The following is a 14,747-nucleotide window of genomic DNA, read 5'->3' on the forward strand; positions in this document are numbered from 1 at the left end:
GAAATCAGTGTGTCCTCAGAAATAAGTGAGCCACAATTCACAGGCCTCGTGTTAAAATCAAACCAATGAACAACACTGGCTGTACACATTGACGTACTGTAACAATGCTCTGCACACAGTAAGTGCTCAATGAATGCAACTGATTGATCATGGCATCCTCTCAGATGCAGATGCAGAATTCAGGATGATCCCCCAATATCCTTCAACCTGTACTGGGAGTTTGGATCTTCACTCATCTAGAACCCTCTTTCCCATGGTGGGAATATTGTACTGTGTTCCTCCTTCCTCATTCCTCCCTCGATTCCTCTTTTTTAAACTTGAGTTTTCTCTATTGTTATCTATTGAGAACAGGGAATGGGCGTTTTATTTCTCTGATACTCTCCCAATTTCTTAGAACAGTGCCTCACACTTAGGAAGTGCTCGATAAGTACCAATCACTGGTTGACTGGGTTAGAAAATTCTCTATCATGATGTCATGATTATGTCATCACTGAAGAGCTATATTGGAAAATAAAAGTACCAGAGATTTTTCCTTTGAGACTGACATTGAGAGATTCAGCCAATACTCTTGGGCTAATGAGAGATAGGGTGACAAAGGTAAATGAAATCCACAGATAATCCACAAATAATCCCAAACTATACTTTATACAAAACAGTTTCAACCCCTTCTCCTATTAACCATTTTAATGGGATCTGCTAATCAAAGCCAAAATGGCCATTTTGCATTTGCCCTCCTTTTTTATTTTCTGTTCTTTTTTAGATTAGGGTTAGTCAGCTTCTAAATTACCTCATTTAATATTGTTTATAATTTCTTCTAGGTCACATTATTCCTATTGGAGTCCATTACTCTTGGGAGTTCAATTCCCTAGCTTTAAGACATTTTGGGAAGTCACTTTAGGGTATCTCCTATGTATGCTATGTTAGAGTCAGAGAAATGGAAAGTTTTCCAAGGACCAGATTGGATAATCTAGTTAGAGGCTCTGGAAGGCTGATGGTTTAGTATTTCAACTAGGAACACTTTGGAACCAACTTTCCCCCCTGTGTTCTGGTGAATCAGTTCCTGCTAACCAGAGCTGGTCTGAGCATGACTCTAGTTGGAACCATTTGGATACTGGTCTTGCAGCTCTAGCTATCATTCCTGAAGACCCTGGCTTTTTTTTGGTAGAAAATGAGCCTGAATTCAAATTTTTGTCTTAAATCTAATCTTTTAGCCCTAACCACCAAGACCAGGGAGATTATTAGGAGAGGTGGATCAAATCACAAAGCATCCAAGAAATCTTTGATATTTTCTAATTCATCCCTCTAAGTTTTTCATCACAGATGATTTATTTTAATAACAGCAAGAATAACAACAAAATGTGATGGTTCTCTTTTGTGCTAGTAAAAAGTAAAGATAAAATAAAATCAGATTGCCTATCTGACTATAATTGTTAAAATGAAGTTGAATTTTCTTTTTTTGTTGTTGTTAAATTTGTCATTTGGAAGTGGTGGAAAATTTGATATTTGACAATAATAATAATAATAATAATTATGGAATTTGTTAAATGCTTACTATGTACCAAGCACTGTTCTAAACGCTGGATATTTTCTTTTGTTCAGGATTAAAAACATGTAACTCAAATTCTGATTCTGATTGCCTTCTTTACACTCTTATTTTATATTTCAGTGGCAGATGTTTTTAAGAACTATTCATTATTTGAGTAACTCCAAGACCATGGATAGATTACATGGAGTCACAGGAAATGATTACAAGGAGCACCCTAATTTGTGAAAATATAAACAAAATTTCTCATAGAATATTCATATAAAATGCCTGCTAAATTAATGAATGATCAAAGATTATAACAAAGTGATTAAAGAAAAGTCTATTTGATTTTTGAGAAGTTGAATGGTTTGCGGTAATAATGCTGTCATTGCTGTAGTTTTAATCTCATTATTTATGCTAAATTATTTTCTCTGATATAATATTTTTCTCATGGTGCCAGTGGTTAGTAGGTAGATGTTCAAATTCACTCTGATTTGCCAGAATTCAGCAGTGAACATTTCAAATTAAACTTATCACCACATCTTTATTATGCACTCTCATATTCATGATATAAAATTATGAGCTATGTCTTTTGATTGAAAAGGAACAATTTGATGTCAATTGCCAGAAAATAGAAACGTTAAAGATTTTTTATTAGTATTTGTTAGGTGCTTACTGTGTGTCAGGCACTGTACTAAGCGCTGGGGTAGATACAAACTAATCAGGTTGGACATAGTCCATGTGCCACATAGAACTCACAGTCTTAATCCCCACTTCACAGATCAGATAATTGAGGCCCAGAGAAGTGGAGTTACTTGCCCAAGGTCACACAGCCGACAGGTGGTGGAGCCAGAATTAGAATCCAGGTCCTTCTGACTCCCAGGCCTGTGCTTTATTCACCGTGCTTTGCCTCTGATTAGATTCCACCTTGATGGCACTGAAAGGATGAGCTGAGGAACTAAGGAGTGTGGAATAAAGACATTTTAGTAACTTTTACAAATGCAGTGGGGTAAGTCAAGGAAATTCTCTGCCCTTAGCAATTCCATACTGCCCTGTCGATTCCATCTTCTTACAATTCCTGTTATTGGTTTTTCTCTGAAGAATTCTCAGTGTTACGGTCGAAAACGCTATTTCAGGCACGGACAATGGAAAATCTCCCCTGTGGTTATTGTGTGTTTGCTTTCCGTGGACTGTTGCCAACAAACTTTCAGTCACACCTAGAAGGGCTTGGCATATTAAAGCAGTCATTCTACCAGTTCGATTCAGAACGGTGTTTGTTAGAAACAATCCCACAGAGAGAGATATGGTCCTCTTAAGGCAGTGTCCATTCCGTGGTTCTAGGAACTACATTATCTGATTTGAAAGGTCTTCTGAATGGTGCTGGAACATTCTGTATAAGCTTAAAATGGAATGGGAAATCTGATTGCCTCCTCAAATTGACAATAGAGCGAGAGGATTATAATACCTCCCTGACCTTTGCTTTTTAAATCTGGTTGAACCCTGGTTCTCTCCTCCCTCCCACTTGTAAAAATGGATGTTAACCAATCAATATCATACGGGTAGGAGACACATTTTATTTTTTATTTCTGTGAAAGAGACTTCATTTTGGCTGAATTTTACAAATCTTCAGGATGAAATTACAGATGAAAGGTATTGAATATAAAAGGTATTATAATTGTGGTATTTGTTAAATGCTCACTATGTTCCAAGCACCACACTGTAGCACTGGGGTAGAAACAAGAAAGCCAGGTCCCACAAGGGGCTCACAGTCTAAGCAGAAGCGAGAATTGACATTGAATCCCTATTTTGCAGATGAGGGACCTGAGGCACAGAGAATTTAAATGACTTGCCCAAGGTCACACAGCAGGCAAGTGGCACAGCCTGTATTAGAAGCCAGGTCCTATGATTCCCAGGCCAGTGATCCCAGGCCACATTGCTTCTTTGGGGAAAGTTCTGTAAGGGCCAGGTCTTGGATTCTGTGGCTCTCAGGACCAACATGGTTATTACATGTAAGTATTATTAACCTGGAAATGGTATGGACTTAATCCTCACCAGTTTTTGATACTCTGTAATCAATCAATCCCCTTCTCAGGGTCGCACATGGAGAGTTTCCAGTACTCTATCACTCTCGACTACTGGAGGGAGAGCCAAGCAGAGGCCTGTCCATTCCATTCCACTCTTAGCTTGGGCAGTGGCTAGCGAGTGGAAGGCAATCTGCTACAAGTCAAAACTCACCTATGCTGGGCAGCAGCGGCATAGGAGAGAGTCAAGGGCAGCGACCCAAATTAACTTCGCGGAAGAAAGCAATTGTAAACCACTTTTTATTTTTACCAGGTAAACCACTTCCATATTTTTGCCAAGAAAACTCTATGGATACCCTACCAGAACGATTGCAGATGGAGGTGGGGCATTCTGGGAGAGATGTGCCCATGGCATCTCTATGGGTTGGAAATGAATCGACAGCAAAAGACAAGATAAGACAATCAATCAATAATTGGTATTTATTGTGCATAAACCATGTGCAGAGCACTGTATTATACCCTTAGGATGGTACAGTACGATAGAGTTGGTAGACACATTCCTTGTAACAAACAGAACTTGTGAAATACCTTTTAAGGGTTGGATTATCCTTTAGGGAGCAGGTCGGAGTGTGATTGCCTGGCCCTAGAACTGTAAACTCGTTGTGGGCAGGGAATGTGTCTGTTATATTGTACTCTACCAAGCACTTAGTTAGTGCTCCGTGTACAGTAAGTGTTCAATAAATATGACCAACAGATTGATGTAAATATCCTTATTTCGCCTGTCTGTAATCTATTTTAATGTCTATTCCCCCTACAGGGGATAAACTCCTTTAAAAAAAATATAGTATTTGCTAAGTGCTATTCGACCACGAAGAGACACCGTAACCAGGGAGAGGATCCAAGGTGGCAGTTAACACCGTGACCTTCCCACCCAGCATGGGGCAAAATGAGTCTTGGTTGAGCTGGAGCTGGGAACAAAGAGACTTAGCACTGTATTAAGTGCTGGGGTAGATACAAACTAATCAGATTGGACACACTCCATGTTCCACAAGAGGCTCACAGTCTTAATCCCCATTTCATGGAAGATGTAACTGAGGCATAGCGACATGAATTGACTTGCCCAAGTCCACACAACAGACAAGTGGTAGAATGGAGAATACAACCCAGGTCCTTCTGTGAGATCCCTTTAGACTGCAAGTTCCCTCTAGACTGAAAGCTCCTTGTGGGCAGGGAATGTGTCTACAAACTCTACTTTATTATACTCTCCCAAGTGCTTAGTACAGTGTTCTGTCCACAGTACATGATCAGTAGATGCTATTGATTGATTGATTAATTCTCAGGCCCCTGCTGCATCCACTAGGACAAAATGCTTCTCTTGTGGTTAGCGATAATGTCTACCAATTCATTAGTATTGTACCCTCCTAGGCATTTAGTACAGTGCTCCGCACATAGTAAGCAATCAGTAAATACCATTGATTAGATGTTATTCATACTCTCCTTTTGTCCAGCTCCCATGCTGGAGCTCCAAGAGGATGGATCATAGGGCATAGAATCAGAGAAAACATTCCAGAGACCACGGACAACACTTCGGAGCTGAAGAATTTCCAGGGAGAATATTTTTGGGAAAAAAGTGCATTTTGACTGAATTTGTTCCCTTCATTATTATTTCTTATTGGGTTTTGTTGCAGATGCATTTCCCCTCTGCTCAGCCCAACTAAAGGGAACATATGGAGAAAAGAAAGAATGTGACAGAATTTATTTTCTTGGGAATTTTACAGAACCAGGTGTTACAGAGAATTTGGTTTGCCCTCTGTCCTGTACACGGTAACATTGCTGGGAAATCACCTCATAATGATAACCATCAATGTCGACCCCCGCCTCGCCTCTCCCATGTACTTCTTCCTCGGCTACCTCTCCTTTGTCTGCTATTCCACCACCACCACCCCAGAGATGATGGCTGACCTATTTGCTGAGAGAAAAACCATCTCGTTCAGTGGCTCTATTACCCAGCTGTTCGCCATGCACTTCTTCTACGGCTCAGAGATCCTCCTCCTCACAGTGATGGTCTACGACTGGTGTATGTCCATCTGTAGACCTTTGAGCTACCCAATCATCATGAGCCAGCGGGTGTGTCAAATCATGGTGACCACCCTCTGGGGCGGTGCGTTTCTACACTCCATCGTTCAGTCCTTCCTCACCATCCAGCTTCCCTTCTGCAGCTCCAACGTGCTAGAACACTACTTCTGCGATGTGAATCCCTTGCTGAAACTTTCCTGCACCGACACCTCTGTGGTGGGCCTAATGGTGGTGGCCAACAGGGATGATCTCGCTGGTGGCCTTCTTCATCCTGGTCATCTCCTACACCATCATCTTGTTCACCCTGAGGACCCAGTCGCCTGAGGGGGGGGGGGGCAGAAAGCTCTCTCGAACTGCAGGGCTCACATTGTCGTGATCTTCCTATTCTTTGACCCATCTCTTCATGTACATTCGTCCCTCTTGCACTCCAGCAGTGGATAAGATGGCCACTTAATTTAACACTGCTATGCCTCTGATGCTCAATCACCTCATCTACACCCTGAGGAACGCCAAGGGGAAAAGCTCTATGAGGAAATCGAGGAGGTGAAGTGTGTTTTCAGGGAGAAAATTAACACTGTGGTCAGCATGGGGTTTCCTTATCATCAGTGCTATTTGCCAAGTGCTTAGTGTGAGCAGAGCACTGAAGCGGGAGTGCCCTAGTGGATGGAGCATGGGCCTGGCAGTCAGAAAGACCTGGGTTCTAATCCTGACCCCACCACTTGTCTGTTGTTTGACCTGGGACAAATCACGTCACTTCTCTGTGACTCAGTTGCCTCATTTGTAAAATGGGAATCAAGACTGTGAGCCCCATGTGAGACAGGGCCTGTACCCAGCACTTACTACAGTGCTTGACACACAGTAAGTGCTTAACAATTACCATCATCATCATTATTATTATTACTAAGTGCTTGGGAGAGTGCAATACAACAGAGTTGATAGATACGTTCCCTGCCCACAACGAGCTTACAATTTAGAGATGAGTTTGGATGTAATTGGTAGATTATGTTGGTAAGAATCTAAGATGACTTTTCTCTGTAGGCATTTTGGTGAAAGTAACAAAAACTGGGACTTAATGTTGACTGCAAAGACCGATTTAAAAACTATATGAAACCAAATTCAATGTTTTCTTGTGAAATGGCAGAATTTGTATCTCTGGTGGGTGAAAAGAAGCTTGTTGTGGGTAAGGTATGTGTCTACTGACTCTGTTTTATTGTACTCTCCCAAGAACTTAGAGGAGTGTTCAGCACTCAGTAATTGCTCAATAAATAAAATTGATAGGGCCTGAGGAAGAAATTACTATGTTATGAATGATCATCCTGCCATCCCACTGAGGTCAGTCAATCGGTCAATAAATTAATAGATTAATTGAGTGCTTACTGTGTCCAGGACACACAACACGAGGTAGGGCGGAAGAGCCAGGGAGAGATTTAGAAGCTGGGAGGTGGGGTTAGGTTGGGGAAGTTGGCAGAATGAGAAAACTTATTGGTTTATTCTTTCACTAGTCCTCTGTCTCTTCTACCCCCAACTCTCTCTGACCTCTTCTCCCACTATCCAGTATGTTGCTGTCCCTGATACCACAAATCCTCCCACCTCCACCCCACCTATCAGATGAATTGCCGAAGCCCTTGAAGCAGTTTGTAGATATTTCCATTGTTTCTCAAAAACATGTAAATTGCCCTTATGAGTGATGACAAACAGTGATGTTTATCCTGTTGCAGCATCTGTGTCCTGAAAAGGCAGAAACACTTTCCATTTCTGAAATTTCTTGCCTGGTAATTTTTGGGTGGGAGCAGAGTAGAGCTAGGTGAGGCGGCCAATGGAGCCCTTGGCTTCCGTGCAGAGGAGAAAGTAGTCCTAGAAGAGCCCGAGTACCTACAGCCTCCCTGACCCTCTCTTTATGCCACCGTTCACTCCAGGTCACCTTCAATTAAACAATCAATTGCATTTATTGATAGCTTACTGCAAGCACTGTGCTAAGCTCTTGGGAGAGTACAGTATAACAGAGTCAGTAGACACATTCCCTGCCCACGAAGAAGGAGGAGGGAGGGTTTGAACTTTGATTCCTCAGCCCATCTCCCAGGGCTGATCAAAGCTCCTTAGGTCAGATCATTGGGTGGCAGTGTCCACGGATTACCATCACCAGGGCCTTCCCACCATTTACTGGGCTCCTGGGCTCTCCTGTATCCGGCCACCCTGGCACACCTTGTATTTGTAACTAACCCAAGTGGCTCCAGTAGCAGCAGTAGAAACAACAACAGCAGCAGCAATCAGGCACTTAAATGTCTGACCCAGAGCCAGAGCTATGCTGGTGGTCTGATCTCCAGACTAGCCATTGCCCAGACTTTTTCCCTAAGTGGGCCAGACCTGTGTGTGGAAGGCTGCCTCTCCCTCTGGTCATCCTGTCCTTACCTCCCTTCATTCCCCACCCTTGCTGTAATTTCACTTTGGGTCATCTTTAGTAATTTCATGACAGAAAGAAGTAACAATTTACGTAGGTAGCTGACACAGACCCTACAATTTTTCTGGGTTTTTTTAATGGTGTTTGTTAAGCATTTACTAGCCTAGGCAATGTGCTAAGTGATGAGGTAGAATAATAATGATGGTATTTGTTAAGTGCTTACTATATGCCAAGCACTGTTCTAAGCCCTGAACAAGTTAATCAGAGAGGACATGGTCCAGGTCTCACATAGGACTTACAGTCTTAACCCTCATTTTACTGATGAGGTAATTGAGGCACAGAGATATTAAGTGACTTGCCCAAGGTCTCACAGCAGACAAGCAGTGGAGTCGGTGTTAGAACCCAGGTCCTTCTGACTGTCAGACTCATGCTAGGCCATGCTGATTCCCACTGACCCCATAGTTCTGGAGCCCAAAACCTAAGTCCCTTAATTCAGACACACATCATCATCCCAACTCTCAGTTAAGAGTATGTACTGAACACCTACAATGTGCTGAGCACTAAATTAAGCACTTGGATAAGTACAGTAGTAGTAATGGATATGGAGCTTATCATTTCTGTATTTTCCCTTCTCTCTAGTAGCAAATATTTTTATGTTTGTCTCAGTCATTAGAGTGTAAGCTTCTTGTAGTTGGGAAATATATATCTCTTTGTTACTGGGTACTGCTCAAGTAAAAAATAAATAAATAAATGACGGTATTTGTTAAGCGCTTACTATGTGCCAAGCACTGTTCTAAGTGCTGGGATCGATACAAGGTAATCAGGGTGTCCCACTTGGGGCTCACAGTCTTAATTCCTGTTTTGCAGATGAGGAAACCGAGGCACAGAGAAGTTAAGTGGCTTGCCCAAGGTCACACAGCAGACAAGTGGCGGAGGCAGGATTAGAACCCACGTCCTCTGACTCCCAATCCCGTGCTCTTTCTCCTAAACCATGTACACTGCACCAAGTGGAAGTCAATAAATATTACTACCTCTATATCCATACTCACACACACACACACACACAAAAATCACAGAGGACTACCACTTATTAAAACCAACATCATTCGAATTGATTGGAGTAGAGCAATAGTGGCAGGAGAACTTCAGTGAAACATTATTTGTAATGGTGTCAAAAGTTTTAATTGAGTGGTTCTGTTTAGGGAGACTGCACCCGTTCCACCTAGCAGTCATCTCACAATGCTTGTCAGAGGAGAGAGACTGTGGATGACTCAGTGCAAACAACTGCCACTATGGTAAAAACAAACCACACCCATGATCTGTTGGTAGTTCAGATCCAACTCTTCAACCTTGGCCATTGGTGCTCGAGCCATGTTCAACCGTATGGAAAGGGGCCAGAAAACGTTCACTCCTGGGACAAAATGTGCAAGAGATTCTCTCTCATGGATGCAGTCACAACTGAATTACTGAATGCAGAGCTGTGTATTTATTAGATGTTTGGGGATCCTACCAAAGATGTACAAGTTGCTGTCCTTGCCCTTAAGAAGCTTAGTATATAATGGGAAATAGATTAGATATGAACTGATGGCTCTTTCCACAGCTGAGAGCAAGATGTAGGTCTAAATAAAATACATAAGTGAATTAATGAGCAGATGGATTCAGGATCGCCGATCGGATGGTGTGATTGGGGGGATTATTCACTTGTCCATATTTTCTCCTCCGTCCCCACGAAAAGGCTCTGGGGTGGGAATGAATGGTAATCACCATGGTACAGGTAAGGATAACTGCTCCCGGCCATTACTTGACAGAAATCAGTTTCTGAATTTCTATGTATTTGTTAGTGTATGTGTAGCTGCATGACATGAGTTGGAGCATGCATATTTGTCTGAGGGAACGTGTGTGGTAGCATGACTAATTGGCTGACTGGTGCTTATCTCTCTGAGTTCTACACTGGCCCACTCATCTGAGAGTTTTACTGGAGTGGGCCAGTGTAGATCTCAGAGGGACAAGAACCAGGTGAGGCTGTATTTGCCAGAGGGCACAAGGAAGGAGGAAGGCCAGCCACTTAGTCACCCTGCCTCAGGGTTATTTACCTCCGATGGTGATTACCATAGGGATCGAGGCTCACCCTGTATGTTAGTTAGCACTTAGGATGGGCTCAGTATACGGCAGAGAACAATGTGACTTAATAGAAGGAGCATGGGCCTGTGAGTTGAGAGATAGTTTCTAATCCCAGCTCCCTGATTTGCCTGCTGTGTGACTTTGCACAAGTCATTTAACTTCTTTGTTATGCCCATAAGTGCTGTGCACATAGTAAGTGCTCAATAAGTACCACTGATAGATTGATCTGGAAAATGGGGATAAAATACCTGTTCTTCCTTTCCCTTAAAACGTGAGTCCCATGTAGGGTAGGGACTCTGTCCAAACTGATTATCTTGTATCTTGTACAGTGTTTGGCATTTATTAAGGGGTTAAAGATATCACTATTATTAATAGTGTGATTATTACAGTGGAGATGTAACAGGAGGAATGCTGGGGAGATAGTGAGATAGGTGGGTTGGGGAGCAATCACAGTTGTTGAGAGAAAAGTGAACAAGAGGGTATGGACTGCCTCAGTAAAGTGGATGAGTGAGCAATTTCACTGTTGATTTCAATCTTAACTGTAGGTTTGTTATGGGCCAGGAACCTGTCTGCTAATTCCTTTGTATTGTGCTCTCACGAGTGCTAAGTATGGTGCTCTGTACACGGTAAGTGCTCAATAAATAGCATCGATTGAGTGGTTCCATACATGGATGGATCTATCCTGGATCTAGCATATCCACACAGGAAATTCCTCTGGCTGTGTTACCTTTGGGAAGTGAATCAGTAATTAATAATAATTATGATGTTAAGCGCTTACTCTGTGTCAAAACGCTGGGGGTAGATACAAGTTAATCCAGTCAGATCAACCAGGTAACTTTTTATGGTATTTGTTAACCACTTACTACATACCAGGCACTGTACTATAGCACTGGGGTAGTCAAGCCAACTGTGTCAGGTTGGACACAGTCCCTGTCCCACATGGGACTTGTTGTCTTAAACACCATTTTACAGATGAGGGAATTGAGGCCCAGAGAAGCGAAGTACTTTGTCCAAGGTCACACAAAAGACATGTGGCAGAGTCAGGATTAGAACCCAGGTCCTTCTGACTCCCAGGCCTGTGCTCTATCCACTAGGCCATGCTGTTTCTCAATTCTTCAATTTTCCCCATCATTTGGTTTAGGTGAATCTTGTCCCCATCAACACTGACTCCCCAGGAAAGATCGACCCCATGACCAGGGTTGGACAACCCCCACCTCATCCACCTTGGGATGCAATCTGCTGTGGGGAGGACTCAATGACGAGACTTCTCGGGATTATTGATGATCAGCATGATGTCACTGAGGGGCAGGGTTAGGGACTGCTTTCTATCCCCCTCTCTGGAAAAGGGTAAAAATCATAGGGTACCACCAGGTACTGGGTCGTCAGAAGGACCTGGGTTCTAATCCCGGCTCTTCCCCATGACTGCTGTTTGATCTGGGACAACTCACTTCACTTCTCTTTGTCTCCATTACCTCAACTGAAATAACAATAATAATAATGATGGTGTTTGTTAAGAGCTTAACTATGTGCCAGGCACTGTACTAAGCCCTGGGATTGATACAAGCAAATTGGGTTGGACACAGTCCCTGTCCCACGTGGGGCTCACAGTCTCAATCCCCATTTTACAGACGAGGTAACTGAGGCCCAGAGAAGTGAAGTGACGGACCCAAGGTAACACAGCAGACAAGTGGCTAAACTGGGATTAGAACCCATGACCTTCTGACTCCCAGGTCCGTGCTCTACCCACTAAGCCATGCTGCTTCTCTATGCCAGCTGTAAAATGGGGATTAAGATTGTGAGCCTCATGTGGGACAGCGACTGTGTCCAACCTGATTTTCTTGTAGCCACTCCAGCGCTTTGAATAGTGCCTAGAACATAGTAAGCACTTAACAAATGTTACAATTATTATTTTCAATTATTATTATGGGTAGATGCTTGGATGACGTTTTGAGTCACCAACAGTCCAGCTCTGTTGGTGACTCAAGGATCCTGTTACTGGTCTTTATTTCTGAGCTCCTTAAGCCCATTTAAGCCTGATGCATTTCCAGATGAGTTTAATTACTGTTTCACTTTCCTCTTTTCAATCAGAAGCAACACGGCCTAGTAAAAAGGCCCTAGAGGCCTGCCCGCCATCACACCAAGCAGGCCTTGCTGCTCCTGGAAGGATCCTCTCCTCAGAGCGCGCCGCCATAGACGCCCGGGACTCCGTTCCTGAGAGGCCCGCCCGCCCGCCATCACACCGCGTGGCCCCCGCTGCTCCAGGAATGATCCTCTCCTCAGAGCGCCCCCATAGACGCCCGGGACTCCGTTCCCGAGAGGCACGCCCGCCATCACACCGCGTGGCCCCCGCTGCTCCCGGAAGGCTCCTCTCCTCAGAGCGCCGCCATAGACGCCCCCTGCTTCCACCCCCACCCACTTAAGCGACCTTCCTTATAGTGCCCCCCAACTCCCCTTCCCGGTCCGGTCCTGACTGACTCCCCCACCACCACCCCGGGAAAAAGGCCCTTGTTATCACCAAGTTACATTAACGACAACCTCATTCGCACCTACTCAGCCTTCCTGTCCCGCCATCGACCTCCTGCCCTCGTCCTCCCCCGGGCCTGGAATGCCCTCCCTCTGCCCATCCGCCAAACTAGCTCTCTTCCTCCCTTCAAGGCCCTACTGAGAGCTCATCTCCTCCAGGAGGCCTTCCCAGACTGGGCCCCTTCCTTCCTCTCCCCCTCGTCCCCCTCTCCATCCCCCGCATCTTACCTCCTTCCCTTCCCCACAGCACCTGTATATATGTATATATATTTGTACCTATTTATTACTCTATTTATTTATTTATTTTACTTGTACCTATCTATTCTATTTATTTTATTTTGTTAATATGTTTGGTTTTGTTCTTTGCCTCCCCCTTCTAGACTGTGAGCCCACTGTTGGGTAGGGACTGTCTCTATATGTTGCCAGCTTGTACTTCCCAAGCGCTTAGTACAGTGCTCTGCACACAGTAAGCGCTCAATAAATACGGTTGATTGATTGTAAAAAGAGCATGGGCCAGGTATTCAGAGGGCCTGGTTATAACCCCAGCTCTGCCAAATGTTTGCTGTGTGACTTTGGGCAAGTCACTTAATTTCTCTGTGCCTCAGTTCTCCTTTTCTTCCTCCTACTTAGACTGTGAGCCCCTTTTGGTACATGGACTATGTCCAGCCCAATTCACTTTTATCTACTCCAGTACTTAGAACAGTGCTTGACACTTAGTAAGCACTTAACAAATACCATAAACCACATAATAATGATAATGATGATAAATTAAACACCTACTATGTAACAAGCTCTGTAATAAGTACTGGGGTAGAGACAATGCAATCAGATTATCCCAGTCACATTACATCATCAGTCAATCACAATCACTCACATCACTTCATTCATTCATTCAATCTTATTTGTTGAGCGCTTACTCTGTGCAAAACATTGTAGTAAATGCTTGGGAGAGTACAATAGAACAGGAAACAGACACATTTCCTGCCCACAGTGAGCATACAGTCACCTGCACTGACCTTTGGAAACTTCCAAATTCACATTGATAATTCTATTGACTCCCTGACCTCTTGTTTCTGCCTGCCGCTCAACTCTGATGACTTCCAACACCATTCCAGCAACATTAGTCACACATTCAGGGGTTTCTAATTGCCAGAGACCACACCAGCTTTGCTGTCCTAAACTCCATCCTTTACCCCTCCAGCTCTGAATTGCCCCTTCTGCTCATAATCTCTTTACCTGCCACCTCAGCCACATCTCTCCCTCCTTCAAGACCTAATTCCCCTCCACTGAGACAATTGATTTCCAGATTCCCCCTCATGTACTTCCTGAAAACTTCCCTTTCTAGTGTGGCCACTGATGACCCTCGTGAATGCTAGACAAAGATACCCAAAATATGTCACATCCCTTATGCAGGTTAACGTAATGATGTCCTATGTACCATTTTGAGGAAGTTTTTCCAAGGTCAACTGAACATGCAACATTTATCCTGGGGATGGGGGACCCCCTAACCCATCCATTTCATCTAGAGTTGGTTCATTCCCCTCTAAGGGTCTTCAAAACCTGGATGCCACTTCCGAGCTGCAGAATTCAGTGGCAAAAGCTGAAATAGAAAGGGCAGTTGCTTATTATACAAATAGGGACCCAGAGGCAGACCAGGTGGAAAACTGATGGCTCGAAACTGGACCACTACTCACCCTACAACTTTTTCCAGTAAATATTCTGAGATTTACTACTGTATTAGGATCGATTAGCGGGAGGTATAAGGATAGGATGAACTTTCTTTGTGAACTTCATCTTGGACTACTTGCTTGTGGATGTTTATCCACGGTAAAGAATCCTATTCATCCAGCTGGTTTATTCACCTCTAAGTGGCTCTAGTGACACTGAAACCCTGGCAGATTCAAGTTCGGGAAGGTGATAAATTCATTGGGGGACTGAATTCACTTCAGGTAACACTGGGAACATTCCAGTGATGTAAACCCATATGTTGTTATTCAAAATATATCCATAGGGTGCTAAGCCTCTGCCCCTTGTGCCCTATATTCTTCCTGATATGAAGCTTTCTGAGACATAGACTGGAAGG

This window comes from Tachyglossus aculeatus, unplaced genomic scaffold, assembly GCF_015852505.1.
Source record: "Tachyglossus aculeatus isolate mTacAcu1 unplaced genomic scaffold, mTacAcu1.pri SUPER_30, whole genome shotgun sequence".
NCBI classification, from domain to species: Eukaryota; Metazoa; Chordata; class Mammalia; order Monotremata; family Tachyglossidae; genus Tachyglossus; species Tachyglossus aculeatus.